Here is a 13096-nt window from a genome sequence, read left to right on the forward strand (position 1 = left end):
CGTTGAGGACCAAGCGATTTTTTGGTATTTTTCCATCTCCATTTTTCAAAAGCCATAACTTTTTTATTTTTCCGTGGACGCGGCCGTGTAAGGGCTTGTTTTTTGCGTGGCGATCTGTAGTTTTTATCGGTGCCACTTTTGGGTATATAGACAATATCGTAAATTTTTTTTTTTTTTTTTTTAATGATAACAGGGAGAGAAAACGCATCAATTCTGCCATAGATTTTTTTTTTTTTTTACAGCGTTAATCATGCAGCATAAATGACACACTAAAATTTTTCTGCGGGTCGGTACGGTAACAACGATACCAAAATTGTTATATTTTTTTTTAGGTTTTTACACTTTTTTGCAATAAAACCCCCTTTTTTTGGAAATTTTTTTTTTTCTCTATAGCTGCATTCAAAGTCCTGTAACTTTTTTATTTTTCTATGTACGGAGCTCTTTAAGGGCTTATTTTTTGCGAGACGAGCTGTAGTTTTTATTGGTACCATTTTGGGAAATGTACGGGTTTTTTGATCACTTTTATTGCATTTTTTGTGAGGCAAAATGCAAAAAATTAGCATTTTGCCTCTGTTTTTTAGCGTTTTTTTTTACGCTTTTTGTCGTACAAAATAAAAAGCGTGTTCAACTTTTTGTACACGTCGTTACGGACGCGTCAATACCCAATATGTGGGGTTTTAGTTTTTTTTCCCTTTTTTTATGCTAATATTAGAAAAAGCATAAAAAAGGGGTTTTTTACATTTTTTTTTTACATTTTTCTTTTTTTTACACTTTTCTTTTCTTTTTTTTTTATACTATTTGAGTCCCTCTGAGGGACTTACATCACTGTGCCTATGATCGCTGTCATAAGGCATGGCAGAGCTACTGCTCTGCCATGCCTTATCGCTTGTACAGCGATTATAGGCACAGGCAATACAGGACGCCAGTGTCTGGCGTCCTGTTGCCATGGTGACAGGCCGGGCTCTCGCGATAACATCGCGAGTTCCGGCCGGAGACACACAGGGATCGCGATCCCTCTGTGAACTCTTTCCCTGCCGCGATCTACTTAGATCGCGGCAGGGAAGGGGTTAACAGCGGCGGGCGCATCTCCGATGTCCCCCGGCTGTTGGAGCGGGACGCCGGCTGTGACTGACAGCCGGCTCCCGCTGCGGGATAGCGCGGGATCACATGTGATCCCGTGCTATCTCCAGGACGTACCAGGTACGTCATGTTGCGGGAAGTACCAGGCTGCCATGACGTACCAGGTACGTCCAGGAGCGGGAAGGAGTTAATGTTCACGGACATGATGTGCAGAAGCTCGCCGCGCAGGTCTGAAATTGTTATTTCTTTGGGACATTCCTATAAAAAGGGTTGTTTGAGGAGGCCTTAGTCACACTGCAATGTTTCATCTGTAATTTTCAGGCATTATTTAAGATGAATCCCTGGTTTTGGGACACAACCTTGTCCCGAGACAGGAGGGGCAGAAGAGTATATTACCTGCAGTCTATCTGTATCAGGCCTTGCTTTAAGATATCTGGATAGCTTCAGCAGTTTTTTTATTTAGCTAATGAACACTGTACACTGCTCTCTGATTGGCTAGTGCTGATCACATGAGCAGCTCTGGCCAATCAGAGAGCAGGTATAGAGCCGCAGTAGTTGTAAAACTAATGTGGGGATTAGATAGTCTGAAGATTATTTTGGCCATTTAGGATGACTGAAAACAAGACCTGGAACCAGAAAATGAGAGGGACAGAAGAACGACTGCAGGTAATACACTCCCTTTCCCATCCGGTACTGAGATAGAATTTTGCTAGTTTTGTCTGCATCACGGAAGAGAATTAGGACATGCATATGCATTGTCAATGTGTGGGCCATCCGTGTATTAGACAGCCTGTGGGCAGCAGTCCGTGTGGTCTCTGATGAGAGTTGTGCATGAACCCCTCAGGCGCAACCTGCACACATGGCAAGTGTGCACTGGGCCATGCGTGCAACAGCCAACATGCCATCTAACAATCTAAGGTCTGCTCATTCATTAGACCCCAACGCAGGTCAGCCTGAAATATCCTCTTAGATGACCGAAAACTCAGATTGTCCTCTGCAACGATTGACAGTATCCAGTTAATTCCCCCCCCACTGGACACGGATACAGAACAACTATCTTCTAATCACGTAGGTCATGGAGATGTGCTTCAGAGCAAAGAGCTCCTTCCTCAATCCACGTAGATGATGGAAACTTTTCTAGGTCTTATCTTTCTTGAACGCAGTCCTGATCTTGGCTCAAAAAAAACTCTGAAACATATTGTGCGAATGAGGCCTAAATGTGATGAACCGTAGAAGAACATCACATCTTCAGAACAGATGGCCAGACCTGAGGTCTCCCCGCGATCCTTTTCACTCTGGCTCCATCTGAGCTGCTGGCGAGGGAGAAGAGATTTCCCTCGTTCAGGTGCCACCACGCTCCGTCCGCCAAGCCTAGTTGTGCCTCTAGCCATGTGTTTGAGGGCTTAGAGCAAATCCACATGCAGCAGATTTGATGCAGATTTTCCACAGCTGAAAAAATCCACAGCAAACCTGCAGATTTTGGTGAAGATCTACAGCAGATTTCACCCCCTTAATTAAATTCAACTGAAGGGGTTAAAGGGGTTCTGTCATTACAATCTGTATTTTTTTCCAATAAACCCGCCCTGCCGGCACAGCCTGCTGTAAATAACACATACAAAACGTTTTTTTCAGAAGTAGTACTTACCTAGGCTCCATTTTTTACCTCCATGCTCTGTTTACATCTTCAGCCCCTCCTGCTAGAAGGTCATCTCCCAGCACCCCTTGCTGTGCTGACCACTTCTGCCCTCACAAAGCTACTTCCACCCATCCAGTGCTGTGAATACAGCTTGCAGTCCTGCCTGCAGTCTACCAAAATCTGCTAGTGTCTCTCCCTGCCTCAGTCCTAGATAGCAGCAAAACGTACTAGTGATGATGCTGAGGATTGGGGGGGAGGAGCTAAGAAGAGAGGAAGCGACCAGGGGGAAGGGGAGGGGTTAATTAAGTGGAGGGGAAGAAAAAGGAAGAGGAGGATCAGTCTGGACCGTGGAAAAGAAGAGTGAAGACGGACCCAGAAGAACTGAAGAATGGAGGAGCTTATGCAGAAGATCAAGGACGTGGTGGCCACCCAGGGCACTAACTGGCTCGTGAAGATGGCTGAAGATCTATCGGGGACGACAGCGGTGGAAGCCGGGGCAGGTAGCAGCCTGCCAGATGTGCCCAGCAGTGGAGAGCCCCGCGGAAGACCGACCCGGAGAAGAAACCCACCAGCTCGTCTGAGCCCCAGCCCGGTGGCCAAGAGAGGCGGACGTATCGGCAGCCCCAGGACGGAACGACCAGTGAGGAGCGGCGCTGCGCGGTCGCAGCGCGGCAGGGAGGAAGCGGAGCCGGCAGGTCGCACGTGTGTTGGGGAGACAGAGGTAGCTGGGAGAGCGGCACCAACCTGCGGAGGTCCGGCGGGGTCCAGGTCGGGTAAGTCCGGCGCGGGGGGAGGTATCCCCGCGGCTGACAGCAGAGCGAGGTCCCAGAACGCTCCCCTCGTGGAGTGGCAGGCACGCCTAGGGATATGCGCAGCGAAAGTAGATCCGGCCGCAGATCTGCGGCGGCCGTTAGGAGAGAGATGCCGCAACGTGCGTCTCCCTCCTCGTGGGAAGACAGCAGCGGGGGGGACAGCGGGCGGGGTGGGAGGGAAACGAGCAATTTATTCCTAAATAAGGGGCAAAGGAGTGGGGGACAGCAGCGGGCCAGGGGTGAAAAGGGGGGCCATGCAGATAGGGTGGCGGAGGCAGCGAATTTTCGTGCCATAGCGAGGGGGGGCCCAAGGCACTCCGGGGGGGGGGGGCTACTGCAAGGCGCAGGGAGGACAGGGAGTCAACTAGCAGCAGTGTAGAGAGGGCCCACCTAAAGGATGGCGCAGCACACCCCAGCGATCGCAGCGTAGGCCATAGAGATTACGCTCAGGCTAGTTTTAGGCGGCAAGCAGCAATGGAATGGAGGCACACGGATAGCCAGAGAGAGGAGCGTAGCAGCTCATCATCCCCAGAGGAAGGAGGGGAGAGTAGGAGGAGCAATGTCCCGAGAGGCCTCGCTGCGTGCGGTCGGGCAGAAGCGGTGTCGCGTAGTGCCAGGCAGAGCAGCTGAGGGTCGGAGACTCGGTTTTCAAGGCACCGCTTTTCACATTCACCGGCTTCTTCCGCAGATTTTAGAGAAGGAGTGAGTGGGAGCAGACCTAATGCCGGGGTTTCAGCCTACGGGGCTGCGAGACCGAGGAGTCCGAGACGCCGGGGTGTCACCCAAGATGGTCGCACGGAACGACACACGGCAGGAGGAGTCTACGGCCAATCGTCACTGCCTGCCCCCAATTTGCCCTTGGCTATGCCGGAGGTCAACGAGGCGGGTGAGTCGGTACAATATGACAAAGTTTGGGATAATATGCCCGGCGCTAGCCGGAAGGATGATTTTATGGCGGCTCTCAGAGCCCTGGTGGAAGGTTATACTCAACCGGGGAGTTTGGGCTCGCCCGAGGTTGGTGGTCCGCTACAAGGACAAAGGTGCCTGCCTTCGGGGGCAGGAGTGTGTTATGATAAGGATAAAGGACTACTAGTGTCCTATACTCAACCGGGGAGTTCGGGCTCGCCCGAGGTTGGTGGTCCACTACAAGGACAAAGGTGCCTGCCTTCGGGGGCAGGAGCGAATGAGGCTCTAAAACTAGCAGACTTGCTGTTTTGTGGTGTGGCCCCGTTGGACGCGGGTCTGGAGGATGAGGTGTTGGGTAAAATAACAAGCGGATGTTATGTAGATATATGGTCTCTACTATCCGTCGATCACGTGTCAGTCGATAAGGAACGTTTCGCGGAGCGTGGAGGCGATAAGAAACCTAAGGTAGCAAAAACTTTTGGGAAGTGGCTTCAGGCATTCCTGATTTTAGCACACGTGGTATGCAAACAGCATCCGCACAAGGGCCCGGAGTTACTCGTGTACATCAACACAATCCACAGTGCATATAAACTGCATGGTGGATCGGCTTGGTGGAGATACGACGAAGATTTTCGTCGCAGGATTTCGGGTTCCAAAAACATTAGCTGGGCGTCGAAAGCGACGGACGTGTGGATCCAGCTGATATTGGCGCAGAAATCGACAAAACCATTTTTTCAAGGGACGCCCACAGGCGCCAGCGGACAGCAGGCCCCTGTGGCCCCAAAACCCTCCGGTTCATGCTGGGCCTTTAACGAGGGCCACTGCCGTTTTTATGCCTCGTGCAAATTTCGGCACGAGTGTTCAATCTGCGGAGGTTCGCACGCAGGGCTGCGTTGTTTCCGGCGTCAACGAGCATCGGCGACACCCGGGGTTCCCAGCGCAGGAGCGAACGCCAGTGAACGTCCGGTACCTGGAGCCGTGGCTCGACAGGTACTCCCGGAGACCGGAAGCAAACCTGCTTACAGCAGGTTTTGCCGAGGGCTTCTTTATTCCACATTCCCCGTCTTCCTCGGTGTCTTTCTGTCACAATTTAAAATCCGAGCGAGATAATAAAGAGTTAGTGGTGGAGAAGTTGCTCAAGGAGGTGGAATTGGGACGAATGGCGGGCCCCTTCCAGGAGCCGCCATTTGGGAACTTGCGGGTTTCCCCTTTGGGATTAGTACCAAAGAAGGAAACTGGCAAGTTCAGGCTTATAGATCACTTATCCTATTCGTCGGGTGAATCAGTCAATGACGGCATATCGAAAGAGCAAGCTGCGGTGTCATACGCGTCGTTCGATTGCACGGTTGAACTGGTTAGACAGGCGGGCAGAGGCGCTTGGTTGGCGAAAGCCGATATCGAATCGGCTTTCCGGCTGTTGCCAGTGCATCCGCAGTGTTTTCATCTGCTGGGATGCAGCATCGGGGGTCAGTTTTTTGTTGATATGTGCTTATCGATGGGTTGCTCCATACTCGTGTTTTTATTTAGAAGTTTTCAGCTCCTTTTTGGAGTGGATGTTAAGAGTTGAGACGGGCATCTCATCGGTTTTGCACTTTTAGATGACTTTTTGTTTGTTGGACAGGCGAATTCGATGGTCTGTGAGTTCCTACTTTCGTCTTTTCGAGCGCTAATGCAAAAAGCGGGGGTTCCACTATCGGACGAAAAAACGGTGGGACCCGTATCCCAGTTAGGTTTTTTAGGAATAGAAATTGACACAGAGGAAATGATTTTCCGCTTGCCTGATGACAAGGTTGCACGTTTGCGGCAAGTTGTGGAGTTGATCGGCAGTTCGCGAAAGGTCACACTGCATCAACTACAAGTTTTGTTAGGCTTACTTAACTTTGCGTGCAGGGTCATCCCTATGGGGCGTGCGTTTTCCCGTCGGTTGTCACTAGCGACAAAAGGGGCACGGGAACCTCATCATTTCGTCAGAGTGACGAAGGGGATGAGGTTGGACCTGCACATCTGGAAAGTTTTTCTTAGTTCATTCAACGGGCAGGTTATATGTCTGGATAAAGAAAGGCAAAATGAGGAGATCGGTTTGCTATCGGATGCAGCTGGCTCATATGGATTTGGAGTGATCTTTGGTAACCGGTGGTGTTGTGCCGCATGGCTGGGAACATGGGTAATGAGACAATGGATAAAGAACACGGCATTATTGGAGATTTTCCCATTGATGGTGGCTATGGAAATATGGGGTCCCATGCTGGCCAACAGTAATATTTGTTTTTGGTCTGACAATCAAACGGTAGTACAAGCGGTCAACAAACAATCATCTTCGTCGACGTTGGTGCTGGCAGCATTACGCCACCTGATCTTACGATGTTTACAGCACAACGTTAAGTTTAAAGCGAGATATGTCCCGGGATATTTGAATGTTACGGCTGACGCTCTTTCTCGTTTTCAGATGTCGAATTTCAGGGAGCTGCACCCGACAGCGGATGTCGAGGGGGTATGTTGCCCTGCTTTCTTGTGGGAGACGATAGAGGAGAGCTCTTAGCTCTCGTAAAGGCGTCAGTAACTAGTGCCACATGGAAACTTTATAGCAACGTATGGAGGGACTGGTTAGCGGCGGCGGGAGGAACTTTTCCAGCGGAAGAGAGAGCGAGGGCGGTAACATTAGATATCCTGTCGGCGATGCGGAAAAAAGGGGCGTCGGCAGACGCGGCGAAAAAACAGCTGTCGGCTATAGCCTTTTTGTTACGATTGCCTGGCTCCAGAGATGGGACTAAGGATTTCGTTTTTGGTCAAATTATCAAAGGATGGAAGAAGGATAAGGCGAGCAAGGACGGCAGGCGACCGATTACTTTTGAATTATTAAATGCTATACTCGACGTGCTAGAAGCAGTCTGCACGGAGGGCTCCGAAACGGAGCTCTTCCACGTGGCCTTTTCACTTGCCTTTTTCGCAGCATTGCGAATAGGGGAGTTAGTGTCGGCGTGTAAAGCAAGACACGGAGGACTTCTTTTCGCAGACATGGTAGCTGACGGAGACTGTATCAAGATTTGTATTAGAAGATCAAAAACTGATATATACGGGATGGGAGACTGGATCAGGATAGGAAAATTGGGGACAAAGTGGTGCCCGGTTTCACTTATAAAAGAATTTTTAGCGCGGCATTGTGGGACGGGCACGTTTTTGAGACACGCGTCTTGCCTCCCTCTAACGATTAGTGCGGTATGGGTATTGAGGGAGTTAAAAAGGTGGGTCGTTGGAGATCGGATGCGTACTGGTCATACGTTTGACCGGATCTGAGAGTTTTATGAAAAGTTGTAAATGTGTTGTGATTTGTGTTCCGTTGTTTTCTTTCTTATTTTATTTGCAGTATCGGATTGGACAGTATGGGTGGTAGGCCACTCATGTATACTGGGCTGAAAGAAGAGCCAGAAATAGGCCGATCGGTGCGAATTTAGGCCTAAATGTTCAAGTAAGGTGGCACGGAATCAGAGGCCTACAATGGCCCAGGCTGCTTCAGGAGGTCTTAAAAATCAGCAGCTGGACAAAAGATAGAGTGATTCTGGTGATACACGCAGGAGGAAATGATCTTGGAAAGATTAAAGTAGCTGAGCTCATTGCGTTGATGAAGGAAGACATATACCGTTTCAAACAATTTTTTAAGAGAGTGATAATAGTGTGGTCGGATATCGTGGCCAGAAGAATTTGGAGGGAAGCAAGAGACAACGAAGCAATCGAGCGAGTTCGGAAGAACGTTAATTTTAGATTGTCAAAGCACGTACAAGCTTTAGGAGGAGTGGCCATACGTCATTGGGAGTTGGAAAGGCGAGAGCGCGGGATGATGCGAGGTGACGGGGTGCATCTTAGTGACATAGGGCTAGACACCTTTTTGTCCAGGTTGCGGTAGAGTCGGCTCTTTTGCTGGCATGTGGGGGGCGGAGTGCAGCATAGCAATATGCTGGATCCTTCGTGGCGGAATTTTAGGACTTCCATGCCAGCAGAGGAATGGAAGGGCTTGTCAGGCCGTTATGGGCCTTCTTACGCCTCGTTTTTTACAGTTAATTTTCGGTTAAAATTGGACATTTAGTATTTGGCATGGAAGGAGAGAAGAGAAAGGATTATCGGTTTAATTTTATACGGTTAAATAAAGGCTGTGGCCTACCCACAACAAGCCAGCATATACTTGTATTGGTCTTTTGTTTAATGGGGAGCGGTTTTAGAGAGTAAATTCCCCCCAGTCTAGATAGCAGCAAAACGTACTAGTGATGATGCTGAGGACTGGGGGGGGGGGGGGGAGCTAGGAAGAGAGGAAGCGACCAGGGGGAAGGGGAGGGGTTAATTAAGTGGAGGGGAAGAAGAAGGAAGAGGAGGATCAGTCTGGACCGTGGAAAAGAAGAGTGAAGACGCCCGCCCACCCGCCCTCTGAGCTGAGGGGGGGGGGGGGAGAGAATACGGTGGGGTGAAAAGTGGTTTCAGGAAGTCGTCACAGCCGGTAGGCGGAATTTTAGGACTTCCATGCCAGGAATGTCAGGCCGTTATGGGCCTTCTTATGCCTCGTTTTTTACAGTTAATTTTCGGTTAAAATTGGACATTTATTATTTGGCATGGAAGGAGAGAAGAGAAAGGATTATCGGTTTAATTTTATACGGTTAAATAAAGGCTGTGGCCTACCCACAACAAGCCAGCATATACTTGTATTGGTCTTTTGTTTAATGGGGAGAGGTTTTAGAGGGTAAGTTCCCCCCAGTCCTGAACACCCAACGTTTCCCAAGGGCCTCCAGATCTTCCTTGCCATCTCACAGCAGCTATTCACAATAATCACTCACGGTAGCCCTTCACAGTAGTCACTCCTCATGGTAAAAACAGGAATATTCCCCATGCAATGTATTGTATGAGTGTATATATATATATACATTTATCAATACGTGTATATATATCAAGATGCATATAAATATATAACTATATATACACCCATATCATATGTATAATATTTATACACACACCGCATAGGACATGTACACTCTATGATAGCGATCGTACATACACTTACACCCGTGTGCGGCTGCCCTCAAAGAGACAAAAAGTTCACAAAAGTGTGCGCAACTGCACTTACATACATCTGTGTAAAGCTGGTCTTATTTTATGTATGTCCTGTTGTACCGTCTCTAGCTTGGATACAAGCTGTGATACGGACAGCATGGAGGCTCTAGTACACTGTTGTATCACCTCTAGCTTGGATACAAAATGTGATACGGGAGGCATGGAGGCTCTAGTACCCTATTGTACCGCCTCTAGCTTGGATACAAGATGTGATACAGGAGGGCATGGAGGCTCTAGTACCCTGTTGTACCGCCTCTAGCTTGGATAAAAGATGTGATATGGATGGACATGGAGGCTCCAGTACCCTGTTGTACCGCTTCAAGCTTGGATACAAGATGTGATACGGGGGGCATGGAGCTTCTAGTACCCTTTTGTACTGCCTCTAGCTTGGATACAAGATGTGATACAGGGAGCATGGGGGCTCTAGTACTCTGTTTTACTGCCTCTAGCTTGGATACAAGACATGATACGGGGGCATGGAGGCTCTAGTACCTCAATGTACCGCCTCTAGCTTGGATACAAGATGTTATACAGGCAGGCATGAAGGCTCTAGTATGCCGTTGTACCGCCTCTAGCTTGGATACAAGATGTGATACGGACAGCATGGAGGCTCTAGTACCCTGTTGGTCCACCTCTAGCTTGGATACAAGATGTGATACGGGGGGCATGGAGGTTCTAGGACCCTGTTGTAGCGCCTCTAGCTTGGATACAAGACGTGATATGGGTGGGCACGCTGCCACTTGGGATGCATTATGCATTGACACTTGGGGGTCAGGATAACAGCATGCTGACAATAGAGGGCAATGTATAGCTTTATGTCTTTGGTGATGTTAAATTCATTCTCTGTGGCTGATTTTACACAAGTGAGCACTATATCAGCCCGAGAAACTCAGACCAATATCTCGCATCTCAAATATGCGAGTGTGTCTGCCAGACAGATAGACGCAGACGGATAGATGGATAGACGCAGACGGAGAGACGCAGACGGAGAGATAGATAAATGCAGATGGATAGAAGCAGATGGATAGACGCTTAGAAGCAGACGGTTAGAAGCAGACGGATAGATGGATAGAAGCAGACGGATAGATGCAGATGGATAAATGCAGACAGATAGACGGATAGAAGCAGACGGATAGAAGCAGACGGATAGACGCAGACGGATAGACGCAGACGGATAGACGCAGACGGATAGACGCAGACGGATAGACGCAGACGGATAGACGCAGACGGATAGACGCAGACGGATAGACGCAGACGGATAGACACAGACAGATAAGTGCAGACTGATAGACGGATAAATGCAGATGGATAAATGCAGACGGATAGAAGGATAAATACAGACGGATAGACGCAGATGGATAAATACTGACGGATAGACGGATTAATACAGACGGACAGACGCAGACAGATAGACGGATAGACGCAGCCGATCAGACACAGGGGGATAGACACAGACGGATAGATGCAGATGGATAAATGCAGACGGATAGACGCAGATGGATAAATGCAGACGGATAGACGCAGACAGATAAATGCAGATGGATAAATGCAGACTAATAGATGGATAAATGCAGACGGATAGACGCAGACGTATAGATGCAGACGTATAAAAATATACATATATATAGATATACATATATTTCCATGCATGTATATATATGTATATAGACGAATAGACGCAGACGGATAGACGCAGACGGATAAATACAGATGGATAGACGCAGACAGATAGTCGGATAGACGCAGACGATTAGATGCAGGCGGATAGACGCAGACGGAAAAACGGATAGATGCAAACGGAAAGACGGATAAACAAAGACGGAAAGATGGATAAATGCAGATGGACAGACGGATAAATACAGACGGATAGACGCAGACAGATAGACGGATAGACGCAGACAATTAGACGCAGACGGAAAGACGGATAAACACAGACGGAAAGACGGATAAACACAGACGGATAGACGCAGACGGATAAATACAGACGGATAGACGCATGCGGATAAATGCAGTCGGATAAACATAGACGCAGACAGATAGACGGATAAACGCAGACGGATAAATACAGATGGACAGACGGATAGACGCAGACGGATAGACGCAGACGGATAGACGGACAAACACAGACGGACAAACACAGAAGGATAGACGGATGACCACAGATGGATAGACGCAGACGGATGACCACAGATGGATAGACGCAGACGGAGAGACGGATAAACGCAGACGGACAGACAGATAAACGCAGACAGATAGACGCAGACGGATAGACGGATAAATACAGATGGTTAGACGCAGACGATAAGACGCAGGCGGATAGACGCAGACGGAAAGACGGATAGACGCACACAGATAGACGCACACAGATAGACGCACACAGATAGACGCACACAGATAGACGCACACAGAAGATAGACGGATAAATGCAGACGGATAGAGTTGGACGAATAGACTGACGGATAAACATAGACGGATTAATACAGACGGACAGACGCAGACAGATAGACGGATAGACGCAGACGGATAAATGCAGATGGATAAATGCAGACGGACAGACGAATAGAAGCAGACGGATAGACGCGGACGGATAGACGCAGATGGATAAGTGCAGACTGATAGAAGGATGAATGCAGACGGATAGATGCAGACAGATAGACACAGACGGATAAATACAGACGGATAGACACAGATGGATAAATACAGACGGATAGACGGATAAATACAGATGGATAGACGGATTAATACAGACGGATAGACGCACAAACACAGACGCACAAACACAGACGCACAAACACAGACGCACAAACACAGACGCACAAACACAGACGGACAAACACAGACGGACAGACACAGAAGGATAGACGGATGACCACAGACGGATAGGCGCGGACCGAGAGACAGATAAATGCAGACAGACGGATAAACGCAGACGGACAGACGGATAGGCGCAGACAGATAGACGCAGACGGATAGACGGATAAATACAGATGGTTAGACGCAGACGATAAGACGCAGGCGGATAGACGCAGACGGAAAGACGGATAGACGCAGACGATTAGACGCAGACGGAAAGACGGATAAACACAGACGGAAAGACGGATAAACACAGACGGATAGACGCAGATGGATAGACGGATAAACACAGACGGATAAATACAGACGGATAGATGCATGCGGATAAATGCAGTTGGATAAACATAGACGCAGACAGATAGACGGATAGACGCACACAGATAGACGCACACAGATAGACGCACACAGATAGACGCACACAGAAGATAGACGGATAAATGCGGACGGATAGAGTTGGACGAATAGACTGATGGATAAATATAGACGGATAGACGGATTAATACAGACGGACAGACGCAGACAGATAGACGGATAGACGCAGATGGATAAATGCAGACGGATAGACGCGGACGGATAGACGCGGACGGATAGACGCGGACGGATAGACGCGGACGGATAGACGCGGACGGATAGACGCGGGCGGATAGACGCGGACGGATAGACGCGGACGGATAGACGCGGACGGATAGATGCGGACGGATAGACGCGGACGGAT

General features: G+C 48.9%; 1 protein-coding gene across 1 annotated transcript in view; it reads right to left on the reverse strand.

Moving 5' to 3' along the window:
• The window catches only part of LOC136577297 (zinc transporter ZIP10-like), a 130601-nt gene that overhangs the window by 59510 nt on the left and 57995 nt on the right, over window positions 1-13096 (reverse strand). The gene's annotated exons all lie outside the window — the stretch shown is intronic.

This window comes from Eleutherodactylus coqui, chromosome 8, assembly GCF_035609145.1.
Source record: "Eleutherodactylus coqui strain aEleCoq1 chromosome 8, aEleCoq1.hap1, whole genome shotgun sequence".
NCBI classification, from domain to species: Eukaryota; Metazoa; Chordata; class Amphibia; order Anura; family Eleutherodactylidae; genus Eleutherodactylus; species Eleutherodactylus coqui.